The 23,448-nt window shown below is 42.0% G+C and overlaps 1 protein-coding gene across 1 annotated transcript in view; it reads left to right on the plus strand.

The window, feature by feature from the left end:
* The first annotated feature begins 13,265 nt into the window (after positions 1 to 13,265).
* Positions 13,266 to 23,448, plus strand: part of GLI2 (GLI family zinc finger 2) — a 190,880-nt gene continuing 180,697 nt past the window's right edge. Inside the window, exon 1 of the mRNA XM_027637474.1 lies at positions 13,266 to 13,346. The gene's annotated coding sequence lies outside the window, so the exon portion shown is untranslated. The remainder of the gene's footprint in view (positions 13,347 to 23,448) is intronic.

Below are 23,448 nucleotides of genomic sequence, written 5' to 3' on the forward strand. Positions count from 1 at the left end.
ATACATGTTATATACACGTTATACATTTATGGCCAGATCCACTGCCCTTGGGAGATTAAAATGCCAACTGAGGGTTATTTATCCATGGAGAACCTTGCCTGTGCATCTCCTACTTTCCTAAATAGGCCATCCACTCTCACTAGGCTTGGAAAGATTTTTTTTTTAGCCCTCTCAGTGCCTGGTTAGGGTGCGATTTTAACTTTCCCACTAGATGGCAGATTGTCATAGTTGAAATCCTCATTCTTATCCGTTAATTGAGCATCGTCTACTTGCCAGCTTTGCAGTTGAACTGTTTCATGTACAGAGAAAACATTGTAAAAGGAATAGATATGGTGATGCACTCTTCAACAATTTGTTTAGAATTTAACAAGTTCGTTTATTTATTTATAGTTCCTACCTGACATCAGTCTGACATTTCAGTATCCCTACAGCAGGACTCATGGTTCCTGAGAGATGATGTGCATACAACAGGTGTGTGCACTGTGCAGCTCCTCAGGACCTACGCAGCTAATCCAGGGCTCCTCAGGAAGGAGTGTGTTGGCCAAACCATTCATTCTTGTACAGACCTAGGATATGTGTGTTTTGGCTCTTTGGGATTTCTGGACACAGGGCATCTCAAAAAGCCCAGCACTACGACACAAAAAAATACTTTTTCTCTCTGAATGCTAAAGGAATTGAACCTACTTTCTGTAAGCTGATAGCTCTCCAGGTTTCATATTCCAGAGTTTTTCAGTGCCCTTTTCCCTTGTAAGTGGAGAGTTCCCCTCACTAGAGCAGGTCTATGACTTCAAACAGTCCAAGCAGTAAATTCTGCAGTCCTGATGCTCCTGTGCTTGCATGAGGTTCTCCAGTTCCGGTTCAGGCTTCACAAGTCAAAGCAAACTATGCTATAACTGCCAGATTTTTCTTGTTTCACTCAAACCCATAAATTATTACAGACACCTGGAAAGATGACCTTGAGTCACTGGACACTTCAGTTGGGTCCAGGTTTTCTCCTCTGGATTTTTTTGATTTATAACCTTAAGAAATTCTGCGGAAATGGGCTCGTGCTAGCGTCATTCACTGTGTTTAATGGACTTTTTCCTGCTTTACTTTGGTGCAAGATTGATCAGAGTTGGTCCTGGTGGCTTCCCTCTCACCAGTAACTAAGTCTGCTATAGTGCTGTCCTGGCTCTGCAGTCTGTGCTGAGGAAGTGGGTGAGCTGTTTAAGTGTCAAGGTCTCTCCATCTAAAACCGCAGCACAGATTTCTCATGCCCAGCTCAAACGCTGATGGCGATTTGAGCTCCATTAGCCACAAAGCAGCCACTGGCACCTGAAATTTCGCTTCTAAAGAAGCATGTGTGAGCTTTACATACAAAGGCTAATAGCAAATTACTCTTCTGGATGTGTTAGCTTTGTCATGTGCTGTTGCTTCAGCAGCGGGGGCCTTCTAACAATCCCAGAGAGGTGTGATGTACTCACACCTATCTGTATCTGTTTTCCTAACTCTAGTGCAAGTCTTTCAAACTTTCATTTGAGAGGATCAGTCCTTCCTAATAGGTTTTCAAAGGCATGGAGCAACCTACCACTCTCCTGCGACCCAGGTAAGGACTTTGACATCTCACAGAGTTAACTGGAGCCTGTTACAGCTGGACTGACCTGTTGTACTGTGACGCAAAAAGGTCACCCAACTTCTTTTTTGGGGGAGGAATGATGCCTGGAACTGGCCATATCCTGAAAGGTGGTGATCTCACTTCTTCACACATCTAATTTGAATTACTGCTCTTGTGATGCATTAATGCTGATTGGATGCAATAATTAGGACAATCCTGGTGCCCCATGCTGCAGGGAGCTTTCTTACCTCTTACATGGTAATCTTTTCCTTGCATTTTGTAGATGTCAAGTTGCCAAAGCAATTCTCTGGGTTTGTTTGTTCTTTCCCTGCCTCGGGATCCTACTAGTTTGTCAATGTAAAAAGTGGATTTGCTGATCCATCCCTGGGGGACGGTTTGGCTCTTCAGAGAGCTGTACAAGTCCAGCAAATACAGCCGTGTGGAAATACTTCATTTCCCCCAGATGTAGCCATTCCTTCAGGCTCCCAGCCTACTTAAAGCCCATTCCCATTTGTGTCCATCTGCAATTTGCTGCAGGTCTTTTGTTGCCAAATATTTTTTGACTACACGCAAACAGAAGGTCCCTAGAAACCATGTGAATTGATCTAATGGAAATCTGAAGACCTGTGGCAATGAAAAGCCCAGTTATATGGCAGTGACAGGTTTTCTGTGCATAAAAAGCCTGTAACTAAAAGTCCAATACTTCATAGACTGAAGAAGTGGGAGTTTTATATCATTTCCAGCTCACTAATAGTGTTGCCAACTCTCATGATTTTATCATGAGTCTCATGATATTCTTCTTAAAAGCTTAGTTTCTGGAGTCAGGCAATTACATGAGAATCTTTCTCTCTCTCTCTTTTTTTAACATTCTTTTCTTAGCAGCAAGTTTCTAACCCTGCTGCTTCCAAGGGGGGGAAAAGAATAAAGAAGAAAAAAAAAAAACAAAGTAAGCTTTAAAAGATGAACAATGTTTGTCCTGAAGACTCAAAAAGCTCAAGAGTGCAAACCAAAAGAGATACATAGATATTACTGTTTGCTTTTTTTCTTTTTAATCTTGTGGGTTTGTTTAAAGCCAATCTTACGTCCAACTCATGATTTTTGAATGCCTGGGATTGGCAACCCTATTTTGACAGAACTAATGCCTATGTGTAGCACTGGAAGTTCTGTTGTGGTATTTATTTTTAGAAAAGCTATTTTAGCTCATTTGGCACATTCTTTATAGCTCCATCTACCTCGTGTAGTTAGACTCATGGGGCCAGATCCTTTGCTGGAGCAAATTAGAGCAAGACCCGTGATTTAAACCATCTGGAGATCTAGCCCATGGTGCAGTCATCTGGCTTTACTGGCAAAGGGATACAAAATATAGTCCCAATAACATTTTTAAAAACTCTATAAAATGTGCCTAAAATAGTTTTTCATCGTTTTGGAGCAGATGCAGTATATACAGAGAACACAGGATGGAAAGCTTTGGAGGATTTTCCTGCTGCTTATCTGAGAGCATCCCCAGAGCTCACTCCATCAGATCTGCCTCTTGTGGGTTTTGTACTCTTCCTATGCACTGCACCACAACTGAGCTGCTCCTTAACTGTGTCTGTGCTGGGTGCTGTAAAATCATCTTTATACATGTGATTTCCATACCAGGGAGATACCTACTGTGCTTCCTTCTCTTCATAACCCTTTACCCATTGCAGTGGAATCATGAAGCTTATCATGAATGAAGGAGCCCCTCAGAGAATAGCCCATATGGAAATATCTTTGTGCTGGGCTCCCAAAAACCCTCAGAGGTGAGACAAGGTCAGTGCTGCTCTGGAGTTGGATACCTCAAGGACCACAGAGGAGCTGCAGGAAGTGGGCTTGGTGACTCAGCTGGTGGCAATCCTCCTGCTGGTTCAGCATTGAGAACGATGCCCCGGCATGACGTGAGAAGGCAGTGTTTGCTTGGACATCTTTTAGATTAAGTGCAAGGAGGGGCCTCTGACTGCTTTGTTTCTAAAAGATCTTACAAACCTTTTTTGTAGGAACAAAAATTGGTGTACCCTTTCAGGAAACTGAAACCGTCAAAGAAATGTGATTGCTGATTTAAACCTAGGGAAATAGATTTAAAAAATATATGTAACTACTTTCCAGCCCCTCTTCCAGATGTTCTGCAGTAAAAGTCCACACAGCATCATGCAGACCTCCTGAATGTCACTAAACCGTTCCACTTTGCTGGCTGTACTTCAGGAGGCTGAGTTCCCCTTGCTGAACTGTTAACAGTGTTAATTAGAGTTGTTCAAAGCTGCTCTTTGATTTCTGTGACTGTATTGTTGGCACCTGTGCTAGAAGCCTGTGAGCCCCTCTCCTACTTACTATTCAGTGATTCCAGTGACAATCACCAGAGAAAATCAAACATCAGTGCTCTGAACCTCTGCTGTACCTTCTGCTCAGCTGTCTCCAGCTGAGAGTGTTTTGCAGCTTGCAGGAACTCTTCTCGAAGGTGGTTGTGGGAAGGTGACCACAGCTCAGCAGTTCAGTTGCAAATTGTGCAATCCCTGAACCACACTTGTGGCTGGAGCTCTTTGCTCCCAGGAGAGTGTCGTATCTAGGATGGCCCATTTCCTCAGGGACTGTACCCTTGCAAGACCCAGGGCTCACTGTGGTCTTCTGAACTGCAAGTTTTGTTTATTGTGGGCTTTCTCGTAGTTCTGCCTGCATCACTCCTTGATTGAGTTATTCTCCTACAACACAGTTTGAGCTTTCTATCTTTTGACTACAGAGTATGCACTGTCTCAGGTTACATTAGCTCTAGCTGTTTACTGTGTTTGCTTTGTGTTTTTCTCTGGATTCATCCAGAACCTAATTAAATCACTTTGTCCTGAGCAGTTAACTCTTAAGAAAAGCTGGAGAAAATGGGCATTGGCCAGAGAGCATTTGGAAAGAACCAGAGGTGGTCTGTGCATAACACCCCTGGGGGGGGGTGAGGGACCCAACCCAGGCTAGTGGAAAGTGCTGTGCTGTAATACTTTGTAGACTCACTCTCTGGTCATGGTCTTCAAAGGTGTCACACAATTCAGATTGCAACTGTGACAGTCTGTGAAAGCCTAGGAAAAGGCTGGGCAAGGACAATCCTTCCAGGTGTACCTGATTACTTTTACCATGGTTTATTCTTGTGTGGTCAGAAGGGGAAAATGTAATTTAGTGGTGTAGAAAATGTTTACTGGGTTAAGTGTGTTCATTTCAGAACACTGTGGTTTCCAGGCAAGTTGTGGGAGCAGTGTTGAGAGAAGTCTCAGGATTCAGCAAACTGTTGAGCTGTACCAGGATCCCATGAGTTACCAGCCCAGTTCTGGGGGACACTAATGCTGCTTAGGGATGCTGCAACCAAATGACAGAAGGACTTTAAACAGTATTCTTTCTGATATTTGGAACATATTCATAAATCAGGACTACTGGGCTGTATTGAGTGGTTGTTAACATCTCCAGATGATCTTTGAAGAGAGGAATGTTGTTCTTTGCATTGATTACAATCTGCATGGTCAGTATGGAGGTGTTCATACCATAAACACCTGGCTGGGGTAAGCTCAGCTCCCCTTGGGGCTGCCTGGGTGGCTGGGGGAAAGCACAGCTTTCCAAAGAGGGATTCACAACAACAGGCTGACTTACATGCTCTGACATGGTTTGTGCACAAGTCTCTCCCTCTGCATTGAGACATAAGAAGCCAAGAGCAGTAGATTAGATTCTCAGCCTGGTGCCCACATTTTTCTGTCATTCTTACCATGTTACATTTAGTATTTAGGTTGTATCATATCAGCTCTGACAGCTGGAATTGAGAATTTTGCAGTGATGATAGAAGATTAATTGTCTTATTAAGAGGTCATATTACCAAAGAACCAGATTTACTCCTCATTTTTATATAAACATAATATAATGGGATTTTTTTTCCTCCATGTTTGATGCTAAATAATTATTTGATTGCTGATTCTGAGGAAATCAAGGATTAATAAACTACACATTAGTAGCATAACCTCTATTCTCCTTGCGTGTAAGACTGCTACTACAGTATATTTTGTAGGATTTGTTCACTCCAAATTTTGGAAGACATTAAGGATGGAATTTTTTTGGTCTTGTTTATTAGTATAAATGTTGTAATCGTCATTCTGTTTTGGAAAACTTTATTTGAATCCATGCATCAGAAACAATGGATTGAAATGAGTAAATGGTTAGGAGGTGGTAGAAATTAATTTCAGACTTTTGGTGAAAGTTTATATGGTCCTTGCTAGTCACCTTCTGTTGATGCCATTGTTCTATAAAGTTATTAACAGACCTAAATTGTCTTGGATTATTAAATAGCTACTGCACTTAAGACAAAGACACTTAACATTGCAGTGTGATTCTAATGTACAGAAGTTGCACGTTTATCTTGTGCATGGCTATGTGACCTAGTGGCTATATTACCATGGCTATATTACCTACCACTGAGGACTCTATCACATTTGCTTAGTCCATGAGACATGCACAGATCAGCCAGCAGGATTTAGGCTCTGTTTTGGAAATGTTTGGGATCATTCTGGAAGAAAGAAATTATATCAGTGTTATAGAACTACCTATCTGTGCATATTATCCTAAAAACCAATTGCAGAGAAAGAGAGAAGTGCTTTAGTTATGTGCAAAGGTTTGATGCTGTGTGCATTTCAATGGAGATAACTTTTGTCTCTGTGGATGTGTAACTTTATAGCATCAGTTCCCTAAATATATGTAAAACATATTCTGCTAGTAAACCACTTCTTGTGTAGTCAATATGCATATTTATTGGTAAAACATATGCACACTGTCATCTGTCAAATGTTTTACATGTTACCCAATTTCAAATGAGTAGAATAAAACAACTGCATTAGCCTGCATTATATTGGTAAAACATATTTATTCTCTTCTCATAAGAGGAAGTTCTGAAGCTCACCAGTGATTGTAGTGGTTCCTAGCACCAAACCCAATTAAATAGGGTGTAGAATCTTGCCACGGTGGCAGTTTGGTTTGTGCTCCCTTCATGCAGAGCACTAAGCAAAACATTAAGTTCAGCAGTGAATCTAGAGAAAAGGGGTATCCAAGCATTAATCATTCATTGCAATGCTTTATGAAAGAAATCTCAGTGAAAACAAAAGCAGGAAACTAACTATTCTAAGAAGCACTTTGAGGTAGCACTAGTTTCAGCTGCCAGGTATTTGCACTATCAATCAAAATATATTTATTTATCCATTGAATCATATATTAAAAGTCTGGGCTATGCAGAATAAGAGGCAAAAGAGAAATATTGAATGTATACATACAAAAATACTGAAGCCTACACTTTCTAGAAATAATACATAAATGTCATTTGCTGACAGAAAAACAGATTGTTGTAAAAGGAACTCCGGCAATGACCTGATATCAGAATCACAATTTCCTGTGTCACAGGTTAGTGAGAAATTGCTTCTTTACAGCCTAACAATTCAAGGAATAATGACCTAACATTGTTCCACTGTGAATTGGGGCCAAGATATATATTTTTGCAGGTAGCAACAAATAAGAACAAACCTTTCAAAGAACTAGAATGCATAAATCCTAAAGAACACGGGAGAATTCACCAGTTTTGACATAAGCAATCTATAAACAATATAACCAATTTGAAATATATTAGGTATGATTGCAAACATTACTTGTCTCTTCAGCAAAACTCTGCTGGACCTTTGCGGGCAGTACATAACAGGGCTGTTATTTAGGGATTTGGGGTCCTTCTGATGCCAGATGTTGGTGTCACTCATTTATTCAACAAATGTAATGGATATTCACATTGGCTTGATAGAGTTTTCAGACACTTCATGCTGTTCAGGCAGCAGTTTCATACACCTGTGTCCACATTCTTTGCTCATCACCATAAGATGTTAGTCAAGATTTACAGTAAAGGATGTGTATTTTGGATGCTTTATTCGAGATAACTCACAGACATCTCATTTTCAAAGAAGGCAGACTATCTCTTAAAATTTGAATACTGAAAAATAGGAGCCCTTTCTGAAAGTCTTAGGATTTATACAACTTTGACTATTGTTCTGAAACCCTTGGAGATGTTATCTTTAGAAAGGGGTCCTCGGTACACAACAACTCTGAGATGTGGATGATATGGTCATATTCTATTTCTAATCCTTTTATTCCTTTACAGCCTCCTAAAACTAGGACTAGCACAACAGTTCATGCTTTTGCTGAAATGCCATCTAGAAGATTTGTAATTCCTCCAAAAGACTTAGAAAAGTGATTTACAAAAGTAAATAAGGTGAGATGGTTTTGGATGATTTATATACCTTTAAATCAGGGCAGAAGAAAGAAGCTCTGACAAAGGATTTCTTCACGAGACAGCATTATCTAGTAGACTGAATTTGGGTCTATGAATTGGGATTTCCTTTCCAGCTTTACCAGGGATTCTTTATCTGGCCTTGGATGAGATAAGCATTAGAAATCCTAATTAATACTTATAGAATTATAAAGGTTAAATGCATAAAGTTTTTTGGCTGGGGGAAAGCAAAAACTTTTACTAAAGTCACTGGCCACAACAGATAATGTTTCAGCAGTCTGACATCATGGCAAATCAGTGCAAATAATTCATCAGTATACATACACTGATACACAGTGTGTACATGTAATGTAGTATAATGTGTGTGGCACCAGATTATACATTTTGTACTGACAGGGATTTCTATTTTTCTGCAAAACCTAACAAATTTTCTCTTCCTGGAGTAGAATGAAAAGTCTTCTCCTTAGTTTTCCCTCATGAAATATAAACATAGCTTCCAACAAATCTCATTAACTTCATATCAATGGCCGAGTTTTGCTTTCTGTATGTTGCCGTTGTTTGCAGTTCTTCACACGATGCCACTTACAGGTATCCCAGTTAGTATTATGTGCATCCCACTCCCTGCTCTCTTCTCCTCCCTCTAAGGAGACAACAGACTTCGAGTAACCAAATCAACCCTGGGCAAGAAAACTGTTATCTGCCTCCTCATCAAATCAAGCATTTTGCTGGGGACAGATGAAGTCCAGAAGGAGCCCTTTTTCAAATTCCCAGGCAGGCAAAATTCCCTGTGGCCCATCTCCTGGCTGGCAGAGGGGGCTGCAGTTAGAAGGGCAGGGAGAAGAAAAATAAAGAATTGGAAACTGCGAAGTCTCATGAGAGAAGACCATCCCTCAGAAGCTGCAGATTTTGGTTTCACATCCGTGCCAAAGAGCAATGCTTCTGCAGTGTCATTTGTTTTCCTTTCCCCACATAAGCATGATGTACTGCTGCTTTTCCACAACTGGAAACACTGTAAGAGACATAACACATCCCTGAGCTTTTCACATTAAACTTTCTGTAATTTGGGTGTTTGAGCTTGGAGTTGCTACTCTTAGAGCAAACTGTGCTTTCTGTTTCAGACCTGAGTGAGGGAAGGGACCTCTGACCGTCCAACATCAGGCTGGGTCTGGCAAGAGTAACCACAAGGGCGACACTTCTTGAAAACTGTGCAGACATGACGGGCTCTGTGCATTTTGAAGAAGCTTCTGTCCTTCTGCTAAGACAGGTAATGGATGGCATGTATATCCTTAGTTCATGGTGAATGCCCATTCAAATGGTTTGCTTATCATTTTACGAGCAGTAATTTCAGTGTATGTAGTCGTGTGTAAAAGGTCTTGTTTTAGCAGGGCATTTCAATTTGTGTTTAAAGTTGAATAAGATCTTGCATGCTCTCTGAAATGAAAGGTAGGTTTCCAGGCCGGTTTTGCAGTAAATAAGAGTAGTGCCTCTTTTGCTGATGTAGCATGGAAGTATCGTTTTGTAATAATGGAAAAACCTTTGAGGAGTTTATGGTATTAACTAAATATTCATGATCCAATATAGATTAAACCTGGCAAGAACGGATCCCTCCAGTGCAACAACAACAACAACAACAACAAACAAAAAAAAAACCACAGCAACTATCAGGAAATTAGCATTGAAGTTATACTTTGGAGAGAGGAAAAATAAAATAAGGTTTAATCAAAATGTAGAATGCAGGAAGATGGCACCTGCCTTGAGAAACTTAACACTGAAGCTTTAAACAAGAAACAACACATGTGTGGAGGGAGATAGGAATCAGAGCTGCATATCATCCCCATGAGTATTGTCTCATTGTCTACCCACAGTTACGATTTCCCTCAGGTAACAGGGCGACTTTAAAAAAAAGAAGGTAATGTACTGTGCCAAAAAATCTTTCCCATTCTCCTAGTAAAATTCTGAGCCAGCATTGTACATGACATTATTAATTCATTAAATATCATTGTGATTAATTATATTCAATAGATATGAGTTGCATTCAGGTTCAGTACAACTTCATTGACCCCAGAGCTGGTACAGCTGTTTAAATCAGGGCAGAACTGCTCATGTACTACTTCCCACTTGGACTTAAACCAGACATCATAAAGATATGAGTTGCGTGAAACATGGTTTTAGGCCTCTGTCTCCTAGTGATCATCCCACATGTAATTATTTTCTACATTCAAAAAGAGAAACATATTTAAATGTGGGGTTTTTTTCTGGTAGCTTTTACCTGTGAGTATCCTTTGGAATATTCAAATGGGCCTTTTAATTTATCATAAGAATCTATGAAGATTTATAGAAATAAGTCTTATAGACATAAACAGAACAGAATGGAGCATCCCCCATTGGTTTTTCAACAATTTTCTTTAAAGATGCACTTTAATAAAAAATTACAGCTCTCTTTCAGAACTGTATAAAACATTTTAACAGCCACATTTGTGCCTTTTGAGGCTAGTCTAACTTCCAGATTTTTTCCATTGACCTAACAGAAGTGGGACAGATCCCAGACCTGGATCTAGCAATCCTGGACCTGGTGGTATGTCACTCTTTTATCATTGTGAGAGCTTTTTCTCTAAAATTGTGATTAAAAACCCTCTTTCCTTAGTCCTGCACATTTTGGAATGTATCTTCTATATCCACATGCTCATGCTACAACAAGGTATAGTCAGTGCACGTTGTCATATATCTTTATATCCCTACTTGGTTTCATCCCTATCAAGTTGTACAAGAGCAGGAGGGAAGACCAGAGGGAAGATTTGCACTTTGACCCCTTGTTCATATTTTGGTTCTTTTATGTATACCAAATGTCAGTCATTCTGTCGTCTATTTAATCTCGGACACCTATGGAAGATTAAGAGAGGGCAGTTCAATGAGCAGAGCAGGAGAGGGAAGGACAGATGAGCTACAGCAGGCAGATAATGTAAAAGCCAACTCAAAGTTCTTAAAAAACTCCAGCCGTCATCCTTCAGACAAAAAGGAGGAGTTTCCATTCAGGCTTAAAAATCTCCATCTTCTAAAGAATTGACATGTGTGAATTCTAGAAGGGAAAACTGTCCTTCTTTACCTAACTCTGAGTTGATCCTTTAATGCTTCCTTCTTTTGATTTCAAATATGTTCTTAGCCAACAGTCTGGATTGTACATGTGTTTGTAACTGTGCAGCAGGAATTTAGAACATATCTAGTGTTAATTTTTTGCCAACTTCTCTTTTTGATCCATCCAAAACCCTCTTATTCTAACCCATCTCCCAAGCTGCCAGGTCATCTTTCCCCAGTAAAGTAACCTGGGAATAAAAGCAGGTTTTGTTTTTTGGAGATCAAAGACTTGTTTTGTTCCTACTTTTGGTAACCAAAGCCCCCTTTCCTTTGCATGGTGCCCGTCAGTAGTAGGTGCAATGCAACACCTCTCAGCACAGAATTATCCACTTCCACGGGGTAAGGTTGTGCTTCTGTGCCAGCACGGAGTGCATGTGTGCCACGGAGAAGGAAAGGGATTTTTTTGGATGAGAGAGTGGGTGCACACTAATGCTAGATTTTGACCAAAAAAACATTCCAGTGTTGGTGGTCAGCAAAACAACTTGTTGCGTCACAGTCCTCCCCAAGCTATCTGAATGGAATAAATGGGATTTGAGGGTGCGTGAGGAGCTAGTTGTCACCCTCAAATACCAGTCAAATACCAGCCTTCTAATGCCATCCAAAACAAAAACGAAATAAGGACGTGTGCAAATTTTCAGACAAATTGGTAGCAAGTTTTAGGATTAAAATTTTAGTATGGAGTGGTCCAGCCAGGTTGCTTTGCAGAGGCTAGAAAAGGAAGGTTTCTGAGTGGTTTATGCTCATTTTCCACTTGCCCGGACCTGGGCTGCGTGTCGGGCAAATCCACTGGCAAATGTTAACACTGCCCAAGGGACTGAAAGTGAAGCTGGGGGCTGATGTGGCATGCGGTTGCCATGGTACTGGCCATAATCCTGCCGGAGTCAGATACCCTGATGATACGGCGAGTTTGAGCTTGCTCTGGGGTACAGCGCGGTGACCCTCCCCAACAACATCTGGTTGTGTTTTAAACTTTTGTTAAATTCCATAGCCAAAGAAACCAAAACAAATCGAAAAACAAGCCCAGCTTGGCCGAAGCCCAAGTTCAAAATGCTGCGTTTCTCATTGGTGCTACTGTTAATGCACCAGATCAGTGCAAAAACAAAACTACTTGGGGTGGGAGCGGGGCACTTCTTGGAGATTCTTCTTCCCCTCCTCGTAGCCTCGGTCCCAAACCACGAGGATTAACCTACATTATCGTGCTCCGGTGAGGTTGCTTATCGTGTTTTGGGAACAGTCTTTAATGAATGCTTTTCCCCCAAGATGTTCCTGGCGGGTAAAGCCGCCCGTGTGCGGGCGCTGGCTTCCGCAGGGATATGGCCGCGGTACGGGGATGTTCCGCGGAGCTCTGCTGCCCCCAGCCCTGCCGGGGCGGGGGCTTGAAAAGTCGCGCAAACTCCCGGGGAAAAAGCAAAATAACCACCAAAGTTGGAGGAAAGCCACCCCCAGCTCCATCCCCGCCTCTGCGCGGGCGAATCTGCACAGGCCGAACTTCTGCTGTTCGGGGAGGAGGGCGGCTTTCCCCGAGGAAGGGGGATTTGTGTGGGTTCGCTGCAGATGCGCTCCAGCTGAGCGGAGTGCGGAGGGGCTGTCGGCTGCCGGCCCGCTCCCGGGTGGCACGGCGGGGCCGGGGCGGCGGAGCGGATCCCACCGCGCCCGCCAGAAAGCCCCACACCCAAAATGGTGCGGTTCGCCGTGGCGAGGGGGTGATCCGGGATGAAAGAGGCTGGGGGGAGGAGGAGAGAGAGAGAGAATCCGGAGCGGTGAGCTGCTCCCGCGCCGAAAGGATTGGAAGGCTTAGATTTCCCCTTTTTTTCTTAAAGGGCAGGGGAAAACAGCCCCTGCAGCCAGTTGTCCTCTTATGTCAGGGCTTGAAAGCGCTCCAGCGTCTTCCTGCAGGCTGCTCAACTTCATCCCGTGTGTATGCATATGTGTGTATATATATATGTATATGTATATAAAGTACGTATACGTGTGCGCACCGTGTCCCGCCGGCGGCCCGGGCTGATGGGCTGCAGGAGCCGCCCCGCAGCGCCCCGCACCTCTCCACACCGCCCCCGGCCTTCCCCAGCCCTCCCTCCCCGCCCGCCTCCGCGGAGCTTCTCCGCGGCAGCAGCGAGGAAAACGCCGCGCCGCCGGCATCCGCGGCAGCTTTTGGCGAGGAGCAGAGCGGAGCACGGGAGGGAGAGGCACAAAAGGGAAGGACGGAGGGAAGGTCCCTCCCACGCCCCCCTCCCCCAAGTTTATGATGGGGGTCCGGAGGAGCAGCGCTGCTCCGCGGCAACCGCTCGCCTGCTGAAAACTTGCTGCTCCGCTTTTCGGGTAAAGTTGCTGCTTATTGTGTCTTTTCATTGTGCTTTTTATTCTTTTTTTTTTTTTTCCCTCTCTTCTACCGCTTTTGTCGGAGCTGCCCTGCGCGGGAGGGGGACGGTGAGGGGGGCTACAAATTTGGTGAGGGTCTCTTCTCGCAGCGGGTGCCGGAGGGGGGCCCGTCCCATGTATTCCCCCCCCACCTCGCAGGTGAGCGGGGAGGATGCGGCCGCGCGTGTGTCCGGTGTGCGCCCCCCTTTCCCCGTCCAGACCCCTCTGGGACTGTGCCTCCATGGCCATTGTTTTTCCCGGGGGCTGCGGTGACAGTCCTAGCCGCGGGCCGCTGTCGGGACCGCCTTGCCCTGGGTCCCGGAGGACAGCAGGGCTCCCCAAAGCCAGCAGTGAGTTTGCCTTGTTTAAAAAAAAAAAAAAAGAAAAATTAAGTTACCCTCTCTCCTTCTTGTCATTCCCCCCCGGGAGGGGCAATCTTTCGACAAGTATATTTGCTGAGGAATTTAAAAAATTCCCTGCTGCAACTTGATCCCTGTGTGATGAGGAGCGGCTTGGAGAGACCCGGACTCCAATCCTATTAAGGACTTAGAGAGTTGAGAGTTTTTCCTCTGGACTCGGTGGCTTTAAAACAATCAGGGAGGAGGGGAGAGAGATGGGCTCATCTAGATGCCTTTTCTGCCTCAAGTGATTGCCATCATTTCCTGGGAAACCTGACTTTTCCCGCGCGAGGGTTTAGGATGATTTATCGGTGGTCCTGCTGCCGGCTTTTCCTATGTTTACGGGCTATTTATTTATTTATTTATTTATTTATTCGTTTAGTTAACCTGGGCTTCAAAACTTCCCGGGCCGGGGCTTCGGCTCCGTCTCGGGTGCGGTGCGCGCAGTGATGTCCCCTGCGCGGGCCCGGGACACGAGAGGGCACCGGGCTCGGCCTCCCGGTGCGTGTCCCGGGTGAACAAATGTCCTGGGGGGGGCACCGCCGGCTGAGCCAGCGAAACTTGTGTCTGCCTAGAGCAGAACCCTCGCTTCTCGTACTGCTTCAGGTGCTGGAAAACTTTGTGTGTATAGAAATTATTAGCATTTTATTGGCGCATCGTGCTTATATTTTTACAGCCACAGGTGGAGGGACTAGTTGTAAAAACTTGTCTATCCCCTGCCAATCCCCTTTACTTTCTTTTTTAATTTTTTTTTTTTTTTTTTTTTTTTTTGCAATTGAGGCTCTTTGGATGTACAAGAATTTGAAAGTAAGCGTTTGACTAGCGTGTGCATAAAACGGCATTTAAACAAATATTGTATTGGCATTGCACTGTGGAGTTGATGCCAAAAAAGTAAAGCAAATAAGCCATGAAATTCAAAATACACAGAAGTGGAATAGACTGATTTGTTACAAGACCTGCTGATTTGATCTGTTTGTTCTAGCTGCCTTGCTTTAAGAAAAGCTTTGGAGATTTCGAGGTTTTTTTGGGGGGGAGGTTGAGGGTTTTTTGGGGTTTTTTTGTTTTTTTGTTCTAAACCTAATATACTTCACTAGAAAATAAACTACATTCACCTGGAAAAGAGGATCCTGCTAAATAATTAAACAATTATTTACGTTCCTGGGCTATTTGAAATACAGAATTGCTGCATACAGGAACTACAGTTGGTGAATTGGTTTGGTTCAACTTTTCTGATGGGCGGATATGGTAATTTGTATTTTGGCTGGAACTTGAGGAAATGTTGACACCTGTCAAACTTTGAATTGCAATGAAAATGTCATATTGAATGTTATTGCAAAACTGACAACTTTTAAGAAGTGAATGAAATTCATTATGGCTTTTCCACTGTAAACAACTCTTGGAAATTTGTCATTTGATTGAAAGCGTGACCTATCTGTAGCGCTGAAAAGTGCCTGATTCACTGAAGATGAACTTGTTAATCTATGAGTATGTGTATATCTAGTCTCTGGTGTGTGTTTGTGAAAGAGCTGATCTTAAAAGCAAGGTGAGGTAAGATTCACTTGATCTTGAATGTTGTTATTGCTTAAAGTATGTGACTTTGAAGTGCCCAGAAATGCAACTGCTGTTCTTCAAAGGAAAACAGATATCGAGGACTGTTTCCAACTTCCTTTCAATGTCTTTTTTTTTTTTTTTTCAGTGTGTCAAAGAGGATGTATACAGACGGACAAATACTATTTGTGTTAGGTCATTCAATTAAAGAAAAATTAGAGCCGTTGAAGAATTTGAACTAGATGCATATGTCAGTCTAAATCTAGCATCATTTCACTGAAGCTGCTCCAGGTTACACTTGGATAAAAGAGAGCAGAACTTGACCTCAGATATCCAATGCGTAGCAGCCTGCGTTCCCAAATGTCACACTGAACACTGAAGTCACATTTAGAAAAGACAACCTTTTGGCTGCTTATATATAATGACCAGGATTTTTGTCATTGTTATGAAAAACAGTTTAAACTTTTATGTCAAAGAACCAAAGAATCACTATGCTTTCTGTGATTCTGATGATCTTGCAGGTTTATACCACAACTTCCCTTTCAGTGGCACAGTTGTATAGAAGCTGTACAGGCTCTGGGACTATGGGATCAGCTGTAGATGGAAAGGGTTATGTGATCGCTACAGCGTTGAATGACTTGAAAATACGTTTTTCATGATCCCGATACTTTATTACTATTGAGAGAGTTTGAATTTTTCTAGTGAGTTTTCCAGTCCTCTGGCCCCATCTTTTTTATTTAAGGATATGGTAGAGCATCTGACCTAATAGAAACTGCGTTATCCTCATTTTCTGCTTCTCAGTATGGAGGACACTTGTTTAACTGCCTCCCCCTGTTTTCAGTGGCCTACTGTAAGCCAGTTGTTTGCCCTGTAGTCTGAAAGGTACACAGATACTTCATGCTTTTGTACTCTGAGAAGTGCTCTGTTCATAGAGAAGTTTCCAGTGCAGATTAGTGAAGGCAGTGGATTCAGTAAGCAGTCATCAAAATCTGTATATATTTGTGCAGCAAACACCTATCTATTGCCCCATCACAAAGCCTCCACTTAATAATCTGGCCAAGGATTTCAAGGCAGTGAGTTTTTTCAAAGAAGCTACTTAGGAACATTAGATGTGACTATAGCATCAAACTAATTAGTTGCCACTCTATTTCTATGAAGCTTCCAGGGCTTTATAGAAATGCGATATTTGCACTTCTCACTTGCTGCTAAGGCATTGAGGTTAAGCAGTCTCTGCTTTTTGTCCTCTTTTTTACTGATGGGAAAGATTCCAGGGCATTGTTCAAGAGCTGCACAAGCCCCTTATATACCTGGGTAAATATTTTAAACAGTTGCACATTTGGACAACTTGCCACAAAGCATTAAGTGGTATTTAGGGTTTGCTTCAGCTCTGTTGCCAGGACCCTTTTAAAGAAAACCAAAACAACAGGAGGTATTTGGGAATTAATTAAAACAACACTAAATAAAAATAACAAAGAATGAATCCTGGTATGAGTGACGGCAAGAAGATGTTGTGTTAGCATGTAGGCAATACATGATTGCCTGTGCATATCTATGCATATGTACATACATTTGTGTGTATGCATGCAATATGCCCAGTTCTCGACCTGTGTTTACAGCAGATGCCTTATCTGTGCACCGTCTAGAAACTAACTGGTGTTTGATGTAGAAGTAATTCCCATTGGATCTTTCATGGTAATCTTGATAGTTCAAGAGGCAAAATTGCAGGTTTCCCTTGTGAACAAGTGAGTGGAGTGGGTAATCAGATCTAATTTTCTACAGACCAGTTCCAGTTGGGAGTGAGTACATGTTAGATGTGTATAGTCCAGGAGAGGCCACAGAACTTTGCTTTGTTCATGCTTCACTACTGTAAAACCACACCCCATACCCTTTAACTTCCTGTAAACAAAATAAACCCAAATACACTAAAGCTGAAATGTGTTGCATGAAGGGAGCAGGAAAGTTGTCCTTTAATTCAGAAATTTAGAGCTGTGAAAATTGTTTGGGATTTGTGAATATTGAGTACCACAGAAAAAAGAGGCCTTGGTGCCTGGAAATGGACACCCAAATGAGAAAAAAATTGAAAATAGGCTCCCTTGGGCTCCCATTGTAATGAGTGGAAGCGTTTCTGATACTGTCATGGGCACGACTGCCCAAATATATTAGTCAGTGGTGAATCTTTTCTTGCGATTGGCTGTCACCTTTCTGCAATTATAAATATTCTAAGAGGAAACAATACAAATTAGAATTGTAGGTACCAGGATCTTTGTACTGGATGTATTTCTTTTTACTTTCTAAGTGTTCTTTTTCATATGAAAAGAGTCTAGCAGCTTTATCCTTATTCAAGTCTTTTCTTTTTGTATCTGCTGGGGAGAAAACCATTAATTTTAAGGAATGGTGAGAGTAAGCCTTAAGCTGTCTTTGACATTTTAGTTTAACTTGAATAGGTTAATTTTTTTTTTTTTTTAAAGAAAACAAGTTGGTGGGAAGTGTGTTTTAACTGTGAGCGCCCGATTTCGACCATTAGCATAAGAAAAAAAGTTTTAGTGCATTTACTATTGTATTGAATGAAGAGTTCCAACAGTCAGGGAAAAGAAAGTAAAAGGCTGTAAAGAAATGATGGTCTATTCAGATTATTCAGCAGCCCAGAGCTCTGGTCATCTGCCTCTGAAATCTGTGATCGGGATATCACTTTTATCTTCCTGTGCCTTTCTCTCGCCTTTTTCACATGTTCACTTTTGTCAAGGTTTATTGATCACGTTTTCTTCTCTGCAAATCTGTGGAAAATTTAATGAACCAAAAACAACTGAGAAATAAAAGGAACTTTTTATTCATTAGCCACTAGATTGAATTTTGTTCTATAGTCACTACCCTCTTGCCTCCCATGTGCCTCATTGTGTCACTTCTGCAGCAGTTACAGTACGTACAGTGGGGATGGCTCCATTATTAATTCTCTTCCAGAGAAAAGTTTGTTTAATGTTGTGAACTCATGGCAGCCCCAGCTCTGCTACTTGGCTCTTCTCTGTCCTCCTGACATTCAGATTCTTGACTGCGATGCTTCTGTCACTAAATACCTTTAAGTGTGTATTCCGCAGAGCATTTACCTCTTCAAGAATGAAACGTATTTGCTGCCTAGCAATTAAACCCAAATTTAAATGATTGCAGATTAGTAGTAGTTATTTACAGTCCTGATTGTTTTGGTGCTGTGATCCTTGTTCATTACACATCTGCTTTGCCGTAGTGCTGCCCCAGAGCGCTTTGTGATGCAAATGCTTTTGTTAACTTACAAATAGTTTCAGTATCTAGATCATCTCAGGTGACATATTTAAGTCTCTTCTTTTTTCCCAGATGGACTTAAAAAGCTGTAATTAAATGTGGCTTCCAGTATGATTAAGCTTTGCTAACATTTTCCATGGAACGATTTACTTGAACTCTGGCACTTTCTGAACCTGTCACTAGAAGATTTTTCAATAAACGCCCCTTTTAACATTAATTTCATTTCATTTAGTGCAGCTTGTAAGTGTAGGAAAATGAGTTAAAATGAAGCGTATATCTGCCTGAGAGATTTCTTGGGTATTTCTTGATTCTAAAGAACTTCGCTGTTACCCTGTGTTAAATGCTAAGGTGTAAATCCCAGGGGAAGGAAAACCATAGAGTTCTGTAGAATAGTCCCAAATACTTTCCTAATGAATAGTAGCACCAATGCTGATACTTTTAGGGGATGAGCTAAAAGCTGCAAAAGGGAATCTGTACTTGAGCTTGTAATTTCAGCTACAGTAATGGCACATCTGTGACTGCATCTGTTTTTCTGTGCATGGAGTGACTCTCTGTTCAGTAGCAGTACACACCTGCAATCTTAAACTGTCTGTAAACTAGAGAAAGGATTTTGTGCCCAGCACAATCAACCCTGCTGGGAGAATGTGGGCTTCTGTTTGAGGGGAAAAAAAGGTAATAAAAAAGTCTTCCATTCTCTGTGAAATGTGGGATTTTAGTGTAGATAATTTCTTCAGATGAAACTAAGGAAATCTCTCCAGAGGAAGATACCTACTCTGGGATGCTCTGCTGCACAGTGGAAGCCAGTGTGGGTCCAGCCCCTCAGAGATGGACCCCTGTGGGTCCCTCACCCCTGCCGTGAGGTGGCAAGTACCCCCCAATGGAGGACCACCAGGTTCTTCCCAGGATCTGCAAGGGATGATCAGCTGCACAGCTTAATTCCTGCAGTAGCAGTGGAAAAATTTGAGTGTTACAAATGCAATTCAGATGAGTAGGAGATGCTGTAATATCATAGTGCTGTGGTTTATATTCATTACTGGGAGCTTTAAATATCCATCTTTGAAAGTTAAATCCTTTTTTTGTTTAAATGTCCTGTGTATTTAGTGATTATATTCTCTTCAAGCAAGTGGTTCAACTGGAAATTGTCTCACACTGTGTTAAGCAGTTTGATTCTGTTGCTAAAATTCATTGAAAACTCCTTGAAAACATCCCACCATTTTTTTTTTTTTTTTTCAACTTGGAAAGTGGCATCCCTGGCTAGAATCAGTATATTGCTCCCCTCCAAGCTGACCTGTGGAGCTCTATTAGAGTCCTTTTATCACACTGTCTTTAAAAGTAAGGTCTGTTGATTGCAACAGTGTTAAAAGAGCATCAGTTCCCAACACCAAGATCACTCCTTTTCAGAGCAATCCTTAGCAATGCCTCTTTGTGCAGTAGACAATGCAATAAGTCAGACAGGACTTTCTGAGCCACCTCTATAAGGAACTGTAAGGGCTGCTGAAGTACACTTGTGTTAAGTTGAATTGATTGAAATTTAATGGCTGTTAGTAGCTATGAATGGTAATGATTTTCTAGAGTATCTTCACCATGCTTGACATTAATAACTGGAGAGTGTGTATGTGTGATGCTAGTATGTTATTCATTTTTAAAGATGCTTTCTCCCAGCCCTCTTTCCCATAATTTAGTTGTTTTGATGCTTCGGAAAAAAAATCCTGGGCTTCGAAGAGCACGTACATCTTGTCAACATAATTTTGTGCTCAAGATTTTTATTTTTTCCAATTCCAACATAAATCAGACTACAATATAGTGAGAGTGATGAATTTGTTTTACATGCCATCATGAATTAATGTTATGCAAATAGAAACTTTACAGGTGCCATGATTTACTTAATAATTTCAAGTTCTAATATTTAAGCTCATTCATTATGTTTGAGTAAGAAAAAAAAACCACCACAGCATGTTCATATTTTAAAACATGAAATGTGAGATTTGTGTGCATTTGCTGTGTGTAGTTGCTGTGTAAGCACATTTGATAGCTAAGAAAGAATCAATCAGTGTTTGCATTCAGCATCCTATGCCTGTAGATGTTACAGAGACATTTCAAAGAGAATAATCAAGTATTTGTGTGTAAGGAGAGGAAGATGGTGGTAAAACATCCTATATGGACACAAAGAAGCAGAAAACTGCCAAAGCAAAGTTTTTTGGCCTTTCGAATTTGAGCAGGGTAACATAATTTTGCTATGCAAAGTGGCCTTAATTTCATCCTGAGCAGTTTACTACAAAGTGCTCCCAGACCTGCCACCTTTGCCGTATGGTAAGGATAAGCTGAGGAGCTGGTGAGAGCTATGGGCATCCTGGGTCAAAGGTGAATGCGAATGTGATCGCTGGGTTTTCAGGCTTTGATATAATTTTTAGTGCGCTTCCCAAAGGCTAAGGACAAAGGGGAGAAAGTTTGACACGTAAACACATCTTGAATCTCTGCTGATAAGAATAGATTTTGATTTTGTTTCTCAAAAATTGAGGTCACTGTGGTCTGATGACAGGCTGAAAGCCCATCACTCAATTTTTTTTCTGTTTTTTACGTTTCTCTCTTTTTTTTCTTTTCCTTTTTCCCCAAATGAACAGACAGAATCTTATTTTTTGGTACATTGTACACGTTGAGTTAGTGACAGCATATTCAGGTTTTGAAGTTTGTGGCCCCAGGGTCAAGGTTTAGTTAGCGCCAACACTCCCTGTCCAGGTAGTAAGAATTTTACTGATAATGCCAAAGAAGAATCAAAGCTCTTAAATTAGGTAACTTAGTGAATTAAAAGTGAATCTTTCCAAAATACAGTTCCACCATGTGTTTCTGTGATTGCTACAGCCATTAGTTGTGGGAATAGGCTCAAGAATTGGTCCTTGACCTCTTCAATCCCAGGGGACCACTGGCCAGGGAGCAGAGTGGTACTTAGCTTTTAGTAATTCCAACAACTTCTTCTTTTGCTCTGTGTTCTTGAGGAACTCAGAGGAGAGAAATTCATTCGGATGCGCTGTTCAAGCCAAGGATTTAGCTGGGCGTTAAAGGGCCACTTGGGAAGTGGCACATACTGTATGTACCGTGATCAAGTTAATTATGTTGCTTTGGCAACCCCAGCTTTGGTATTTCCTGACTAGGATTCGTTGATGGAGTCATATTCCAATATCTAGCGTCATCAACACTAAAATCTTTTACTAAATCAGGTCATTTTTGTAAAAAAAGTAGCCGGAGGATTTTTCTGAGAGTGTTAACAATTCATTGTTTTACAGGCTTTTAGTTGAAATAAGTTTCTGTTTAGAATTTTAAAGTATAATTCCATTGTAGGAAATACAGTAGCAATACAATTGATTTTTCCAGTGGACTCCAAGTGATTGTTTTAGAATTCCTTTTGTGGAGAATTTCGGCATTTTGAGGTTTTATTTCAATTCACAATAAGTTAGATTTGGAAATCTTAAATTTCTTTTTGAACTGCAGTAGCTGTATTCCTAACTTTGCTCTTTGCTTCTGAGAACTATAAGGGAACATGGGGCCAAGCGTAGTACCTATGTCACTGAACCATGTCCATGGCTAATTTTTTCATCTTTGATTTATTGTGTGTGTTGTTGGGGTCTTTTCCCCATTTTCTTTAGAGAAAAGGGAACTAAAGAGAAAACATGGTACATATTGGGGTTGCATTATCTCAGCAAAGCACCTAATTACAGACTCTGCTACAGCATACTTAATCTCCATTTTCTATTTGAGAAAACGTTCTTACTTCTGCATTTTACTCCAAGGCCTCTGGCAGGGCTTGCTAAAATTTAAACTATGCTTTAGACTTCTTCCGAGAAATTCACTGGTGCTGCAGGTGAGTTCATCTCTCTGGGACAAAGCAAACAGGGGGAAGTGGGTGGTGAAAGGCAGGTCTGGATCTGTGTCAAGGGGACGGGGATGAAACGGGGCAGTGCTGGCAGCTGCTGGAGGTTGCACCATTCTCCCAGGAGTGTGCAGGATGAGGGATCCTCCTCTTCTGCTTTCCAGAGGGCATTTCCAAGGTACAGATGGCAGGATCTTTGCCAAGGCATTTGTTTCCTTTTATCTCTTCTCAGGGTAGAGAGACACCCTGGAGCCAGACTCCATCCAAGCTGTTGAAGGTGGGAGATGAGCAGGGCTTGCTTGGTAGAGGGGAACTCACTGACTGTGAGTTGGTGTTGCTCTCTGTTGCCCATTCTGGGCTGGCCCATTTTAGGTCACCTTGGGTTCCTCTGCACCATCTGATGGCTTGCCAGGGAGGCTCTGCCTCAGATTAGGCTGGAAACTTCTAGTGCATTGTCAGGTGACAATGTGCTCCAGCTTTCAGGCTGAAGCAAAGGGGCACAAAACAACTTGGGACCCCTAACCCTGGTCCTCTTGGTGTATTTCTCCTTTGCTGTTGAAGAGGCAACTCTGCAGTCTAAGGCAACCTCTTGGTATCACTCTGTTCCCTCCTTCTGTCACTGCATTGGAATAACTAGTGCATTCATGGGGTTCACCAGAATCAGATCTTCAGCGAAGTGTAGGAACCTCTGGTGGAAGTGAAGAAGGCAACCACTCAGGGTGTCCTCTTCAAAGTGACTCTTCTTTCTTCAGACATCCTTTTCTCCAGGCGTGACACAACCTAGGTGCTGCCACCTGGGGCTGGCTGCATGTTAGCCCAGCTGTAAGGAAGGAGAGCAGTTGAGAGTTTTTTTTGCTGTTTTGGTTTTTTTTCCCTCCCTCTCTTGCCATATGTTGTTACTTGCTAGGATGAGGTCTGTGCTCCTGGCGTGCCTTCTGGGTGTGCTAAACCACTTGCCCCACGAACCTCCCATGTAGGC

Source organism: Corapipo altera, unplaced genomic scaffold, assembly GCF_003945725.1.
Source record: "Corapipo altera isolate COAL_440 unplaced genomic scaffold, ASM394572v1 45, whole genome shotgun sequence".
NCBI lineage: Eukaryota > Metazoa > Chordata > Aves > Passeriformes > Pipridae > Corapipo > Corapipo altera.